Source organism: Gorilla gorilla, chromosome 5, assembly GCF_029281585.2.
Source record: "Gorilla gorilla gorilla isolate KB3781 chromosome 5, NHGRI_mGorGor1-v2.1_pri, whole genome shotgun sequence".
Lineage (NCBI taxonomy): Eukaryota > Metazoa > Chordata > Mammalia > Primates > Hominidae > Gorilla > Gorilla gorilla.
In genome coordinates, this window is record NC_073229.2 from 48,875,451 (window position 1) to 48,883,196 (window position 7,746).

Here is a 7,746-nt window from a genome sequence, read left to right on the forward strand (position 1 = left end):
GACCAAATGTAAATGCTCAAATAACATCGTTTATTAAATAAATGTAAAACACATTCTGAGAAGCAGGAGGCAGGTGCTGGGGTGGGTCAACACACGTGAGAGGGGGCAAGTTGGGTGGAATGATCACACCAGCTGAACTGTGGGTCATGCAGTGTGCATCCGTCCTGTCAAATTGAAACCTCCTGCATCCTGAGTGCCTCATGTCTCACGTATTTAGGGTACCGTGAATATTTAGTGCCTCCTTGGTCTTTCTGTCCCTTTTGATCTCTGTACACACGAATATGTTGTACTATCTACAGATGACTAATTTAGTTATCTATGTGTAACACTTCTTTTGAGTTTATTGTTTTCCTGTCTTCTACAGCAGAATTGGATATTCCCAAACAATCGGCAAGTCTGGTGTTTATCCTAGAGTGCTGCCTCCATTCACACCCCCTAGTTTCAAACAGTCAGCAAGCCCTGCCCATTTTTAACTTCCTGTTTCTCGAATCTGGACGTTCCTCTACCTCCACCAAACCAGCCCATAGTATGGCTTGCTTGGATTATAGCCAGAGTCTTTCTAACTGGTCCCTCTCCCTCCAGTCTTAAGCATATAAAATCTGTCCTCCTTGATATAATCAGAGTGATCTATCCAGAAATACATATCAGACCGCATACCTCTCTGCTCCTCCTCTAAGGATTCCCCTTTTGTCCTCGGGATGGTTTCCAAGCTCCTTAGCAAGCTAAACAAGGCCCCTTGAAGGCTGCCGTCTCCACCTTCATCTCCCACCACACCCTGCCTTCACCTGACCCACTTGGAACAGGAAGGTTGGAGCACCTCTGTACTCCTGCAGTTCCACCTCCCAGTGCCTTCCTGAGATGGTCCCTTGAAGGGAAGACCCATCCTTCCCTTCTCCAAACACCACTTAAACCCTTTCATTAAACCCTTACCCTGGCCTCAAACCATCTACCACGCTGCTGTACCCCTTTATTTCAGAGACGGCTCTGACTTTCACTCAGAGGTGACACTCACCCTACCACTTGTCTATGGCTGTGCATCCCTCTTGGGGCCATCTCTCTTCCTGTTCAGAGCTGATTCCTCCAACTCCCTTGATCCCTTGGTTATTCCCTCTATCCAGCAGGGAAGTCCTCCTGAAAACCAGTTCCTGACAGAGGTAAAAGGGTACAGTACAGTGCTCTCCAAGCTCCTAGGAGCCTGAGAATCACCTGGGCTGTTTCCCAGCCCTTTTCCCTTAAGAGACTGACTCAGAAGGGTTGGGTCCAAAATTACTTACATATGTATGTATGTATTTAGATGGAGTCTTGGTCTGTTGCCCAGGCTGGAGTAATTTTGTATTTTTAGTAGAGGCAGGGTTTCACCATGTTGGCCAGGCTGGTCTTGAACTCCTGACTCCTGACCTCAGGTGATCTGTCTGCCTAATTTTTTTTATTGAGATGGAGTTTCGCTCTTGTTGACCAGGCTGGAGTGCAATGGCGCAATCTCGGCTCACCACAATCTCTGCCTCCTGGTTCAAGTGATTCTCCTGCCTCAGCCTCCCAAGTAGCTGGGATTATAGGCATGCACCACCATACCCAGCTAATTTTGTATTTTTAGTAGAGAGGGGGTTTCTCTATGTTGGTCAGGCTGGTCTCAAACTCCCGACCTCAGGTGATCCACCCACCTCAGTAGGCATGTGCTACCACACTCAATTAATTTTTATATTTTTTGTAGAGTGGGGTTTTACCATGTTGTCCAGGCTGGTCTCAAATTCCTGGGCTCAGGCAATCTGCCCACTTCAGCCTCCCAGACATTCTGGGATTACAGGTATGAGCCACTGCACCCAGCCTATTTTTTTTTTTTTTTTTTTTTTTTTAGACAGAGTCTTGTTCTGTCACCAGGCTGGAGTGCAGTGGTGCGATCTCAGCTCACTGCAACCTCCGCCTCCTGGGTTCAAGCAATTCTCCTGCCTCAGCCTCCTGAGTAGCTGGGATGACAGGCACATGCCACCACACCCGGCTAATTGTTGTATTTTTAGTAGAGGTGGGGTTTCGCCATGTTGGCCAGGCTGGTCTTGAACTCTTGACCTTGGGTGATCCACCTGCCTTGGCCTCCCAAAGTGCTGGGATTACAGGAGTGAGCCACCGTGCCCAGCTCTATATTTTGTTTTTCAAAAATGGGGTCTTGGCCAGGCACAGTGGCTCACGCCTGTAATCTCAGCACTTTGGGAGGCCAAGGTGGGTGGATCACGAGGTCAAGAGTTCCAGACTAGCCTGGACAACATGGTGAAATCCTGTCTCTACTAAGAATACAAAATTTAGCCAGGCGTGGTGGCAAGTGCCTCTAATCCCAGCTACTTGAGAGGCTGATGCAGGAGAATCACTTAAACCTGGGAGGAGGAGGTGGCAGTGAGCAGAGATAGCCATACTGAACTCCAGCCTGGGCAACAGAGCGAGACTCTGTCTCGAAGAAAAAAAAAAAAAAAACACAAAAATTAGCTGGGCATGGTGGTGGGTGCCCGAAATCCCAACTGCTCGGGAGGCTGAGGCAAGAGAATCACTTGAACCGGGAGGTGGAGGTTGTAGTGAGCTGAGATTGCACCACTGCACTCCAACCTGGCCGACAAGAGTAAAACTCCATCTCAAAAAAAAAAAAAAAAAACCAAAAAAACAAAAATTAGCTGGGCATGGTGGTGTGTGCCTGTAATCCCAGCTACTCGGGAGGCTGAGGCAGGAGACTTGAACCTGGCAGGCAGAGGTTGCAGTGACTCTAGCCTGGGAGACAGAGTGAAACTGTTTCCAAAAACAAAACAAAACAAAACAAAAGATGGGGTCTTGCTTGCTATGTTGCCCAGGCTGGAATACAGAGGCACAATCATAGCTCACTGCAGCCTAACTCCTGGGATCAAGTGATCTTCCCACCCCAGCCTCGAGTAGCTGGAACTACAGGGACGTTCTACCATAACTAGCTCAAGAATATGGTTTTTTTTGTTTTGTTTTGTTGTGGTTTTTTTTGAGACAGAGTCTGGCTCTGTTGTCAGGCTGGAGTGCAGTGGCACGATCTCAGCTCACTGCAACCTCTGCCTCCTGGGTTCAAGCCATTCTCCTGCCTTAGCATCCCAAGTAGCTAGGATTACAGGCATGCGCCATCACCCCCAGCTAATATTTGTATTTTTGGTAGAGATGGGGTTTCACCGTGTTGGCCAGGATGCTTTTGATCTCTTGAGCTCAAGATCCGCCCGCCTCAGCCTCCCAAAGTGCTGGGATTAGAGGTGTGAGCCACCGAGCCAGCCTTTTTGTTGTTGTTTTGAGAAGGAATCTTGCTCTGTTGCCCAGGCTGGAATGCAGTGGTGCCATCTCGGCTCACTGCAACTTCCACCTCCTGGGTTCAAGCAATTCTCATGCCTTAGCCTCCCAAGTACGTAGGATTACAGGCGCCCACCACCGCGCCCAGCTAATTTTCTTGTATTTTTAGTAGAGATGGGAGGTGGGGTTTCACCATGTTGGCCACGCTGGTTTCAAACTCCTGACCTCAAGTGTTCCGCCCGCCTCGGCCTCCCAAAGTGCTAGGATTACAGGCGTGAGCCACCTCGTCCAGTCAAGAATCTGTATTTTTTTCTTTTCTTTTCTTTTTTTTTTTTGAGATGGAGTCTCGCTCTGTCGCCCAGGCTGGAGTGCAGTGGTGCAATCTCGGCTTACTGCAAGCTCTGTCTCCCGGGATCACACCATTCTCCTGCCTCGGTCTCCCGAGTAGCTGGGACTACAGGCGCCCACCACCACGCCCGGCTAATTTTTTTTGTACTTTTAGTAGAGACGGGGTTTCACCATGTTAGCCAGGATGGTCTCCGATCTCCTAACCTCGTGATCCACCCCCCTCGGCCTCCCAAAGTGCTGGGATTACAGGCGCGAGCCACCGCGCCTGGCCTTTTTTCTTTTTTTTTTGAGACGGAGTCTCGCTCTGTCGCCCAGGCTGGAGTGTGGTGGCACAATCTCAGCTCACTGCAACCTCTGCCTCCTGGGTTCGAGCGATTCTCCTACCTTAGCCTCCCGAGTAGCTGGGACTAGAGGCGCGTGACATTACGGCCTGGCGAATTTTTTTATATTTTTAGTACAGACGGGGTTTCAGTGTTAGCCAGGATGGTCTGGATCTCCTGACCTGGTGATCCGCCTGCCTCGGCCCCTCAAAGTGCTGAGGTTACAGGTGCACACCACCACGCCCGGCTAATTTTTTTTTTTCTTTTTTCTTTTTTTTTTTTTGAGATGGAGTCTCGCTCTGTTGCCCAGGCTGGAGTGCAGTGGCGCGATCTCGGCTCACTGCAAGCTCTGTCTCCCGGGTTCACGTCATTCTCCTGCCTCAGCCTCCTGAGTGGCTGGGACTACAGGCGCCTGCCACCAGGCCTGGCTAATTTTTTGTATTTTTAGTAGAGACCGGGTTTCACCGTGTTAGCCAGGATGGTCTCTATCTCCTGACCTCGTGATCCGCCCGCCTCGGCCTCCCAAAGTGCTAGGATTACAGGTGTGAGCCACTGTGCCCGGCCTAATTTTTGTATTTTTAGTTGAGTCGGGGTTTCACCATGTTGGCCAGACTGGTCTCGAATTCCCGACCTCAGGTGATCCGCCTGCCTCGGCCTCCCAAAGTGCTGGGATTACAGGCGTGAGCGACCACGCCCGGCCAAGAATCTGTTTTTATTTTTTTGTTTTGTTTTGTTTTGTTTTTTTTGAGAGGGAGTTTCGCTCTTGTCGCCCAGGTAGGAGTGCAATGGCGCGATCTCGGCTCACCGCAACCTCTGCCTCCCGGGTTCAAGCAATTCTCCTGCCTCAGCCTCCCGAGTAGCTGGTATTACAGGCATGCACCACTATGCCTAGCTAATTTTTTTTTTTTTTTTTTTGTATTTTTAGTAGAGACGGGGTTTCTCCATGTTGGTCAGGCTGGTCTCGAATTTCCGACCTCAGGTGATCCGCCCTCCTCGGCCTCCTAAAGTGTTGGGATTACAGGCGTGAGTGACTGCGCCCTGCCAATAATCTACTTTTAACAAGCACCTCAGATGATTCTTTTGAGACATACTACCGTGGACAAGGTTTTCACTCTTTGAGCCACATTCTTCATATATGAGAAAATTACACCAATCTCAGAGGATTAGAGGTCATGCCAAAAAACACACCTGGTAGTTATGTTTAAATATAATTTTAAGGCTGGGTTAAAAACCACGATGAGGCGAAACCCCATCTCTACTAAAAAAAATACAAAAATTAGCTGGGCCTGGTGGTGCACGCCTGTAATCCCAGCTACTCGGGAGGCTGAGACAGGAGAATCCCTAGAACCCGGGAGGCGGAGGCTGTAGTGAGCCGAGATTGCACCACTGCACTCCAGCCTGGGCGACTGAGTGATTCTCCGTCTCCAAATATATATACACACACACACACATATACGTATATATATGTGTATATATGTATATATATATATTTTTTTTTAACAAACATAGCTGCTATCATTGGCTCCTTTTCTCTTTTTTTTTTGAGACGGTCTCACTCTGTCACCCACGTTGAAGTGCAGTGGCACAATCACGAGGCCCACTCCAACCTCTGCCTCCCAGGCTAAGCGATCCTCCCACTTCAGCCTCCAGAGTAACTGGGACTACAGGCGTGCACCACCACGCCTGGCTAATGTTTTTGTATTTTCTGTATTGACAGGTTTTCCTCATGTTCCCCAGGCTGGTCTCAAACTCCTGCGTTCAAGCAATCCTCCGCCCAGCTCGGCCTCCCAAAGTCCTGGGATTACAGGCGTAAGGACCTCCTACGGCCAAGTTTAAGCTTCAAGTGGGAGACATGGGACAATTACTTACCAGATACAACCAGTTTCAGAGGAAGCCCTACCTACCCCTTAAGCCTGACCTTATCTTGCAACCTCCATCGCCCCAGACCTCCCCCGGCTCCAAAAAGCACTCCCAAGAGGCCTCTTAAAGGCCACAGTTTGGGGAAGGTTATGGCTCGGGGAAGGGGAGAGGTGCTAAATAATGAAGCCCCCCTACTACTCAGCACCCGCGTGAGGCATCGTCAGGCATCGTCAGGCCTCCAGTGGTGGTGGTGGCACCGGGCCTCAACCTCCCCGGAGGGCTGGACTCTCGCTGCCAGGCTGTGGGGATCAGGCGTTGTGGGGGAGGGGGACACTTAGTAGGTATGGAGGGCGGAGCAGAGCCCCGCAGTCACTGGCCTGACTTCCGGAACGAACCGTCGCCAGCAAGTACAGCAGTAGGACGAGGGGGATGCAAGAGCGGGGGCGGCCGGAGATCGTGCTTCTCGCTCAGGTCCAGGTCCCCGGCAACCAGGCCAGCGGACATCACGTGCAGTGCTCCCAGCCCGCGTAGTCCCGCCCAGCTTCCAGCTGAGCGTACCGGGAGGCTCCCATTGGTCCGGAGCTGCTAGGGAGGCGGGACTTTCCCTTTTTCTTGAACCCCATTGGGTTAAATCCAGTCCGAGACAAGGGTCTCTCCTCAGCAGTGGGAGGGGTGATTTGGCTCATCCATACTTAAGAATTTGGGGTTTGAGGCCGGGCACGGTGGCTCACGCCTGTAATCCCAGCACTTTGGGGGGCCGAGGCGGGCGGATCACAAGGTCAGGAGATCCAGACCATCCTGGCTAACACTGTGAAACCCCGTCTCTACTAAAAAAATACAAGAAAGTTAGCCGGGCGTGGTGGCGGGCACCTGTAGTCCCAGCTACTCGGGAGGCTGAGGCAGGAGAATGGCGTGAACCCTGGAGGCAGAGCTTGCAGTGAGCCGAGATCGCGCCACTGCACTCCAGCCTGAGCGACAGAGCAAGACTCCGTCCCCCCTAAAAAATAATTTGGGGTTTGAGACCCGGCGCGGTGGCTCACGCCTGTAATCCCAGCATAATCCCAGCACTTTGTGGGGGGCCGAAGCGGGCGGATCACCTGAGGTCAGGAGTTGGAGACCAGCCTGGCCAACATAGCGAAACCCTGGCGCGCCCTTGTAAACCCAGCTACTCGGGAGACTGAGGAAGGAGAATCGCTTGAACCCAGGAGGCGGAGGTTGCAGTGAGCCGATATAGCTAGCGCCACTGCACTCCAGCCTGGGCGACAGAGTGAGACTCCGTCTCAAAAAAAAAAAGAGAGAGAATTTGAGGTTTAAGTTGTCTCTCCTTGGTCGCTGTGGAGTCGAGTGTTTTTATGTTCAGACCTCTTCCTGCCCATTTTATTTATTTATTATTTATTTATTTATTTATTTATATTTTTTGATATGGAGTTTCACTCTTGTTGCACAGGCTGGAGTGCAATGGCGCGATCTCGGCTCACTACAACCTCCGCCTCCCAGGTTCAAGCGATTCTCCTGACTCAGTCTCCCTAGTAGCTGGGATTACAGGTGCCTGCCACCATACCCCGCTAATTTTTTGTATTTTTAGTAGAGATGGGGTGTGTGTATATATATATATATATATATATATATATATATATATTTAGCAAGTAGTCAAGAGCTAGTCTATTTTGATAGATAGCCTTTCTCATCAGAGTATCTTGCCGGGCAAGAACAGTCAAGGTTTGACGGGTTTTATTAGTAATAATTTCTAAACAGCTTGCAACCATATGATTCGGTTGAGCAGGTAGATGGGGGTTCGATATCCTCATGAGCCATCTTGTGTCTAAGTGGCAGGCCTATAGTATTATATAATTTTTTTTAGGAGGTCATTTATCATCTTCCCAATTACCTATGGCTATGCTTCGTTTTTCGCAGGAAGCATAGACTGGGAAGCCCA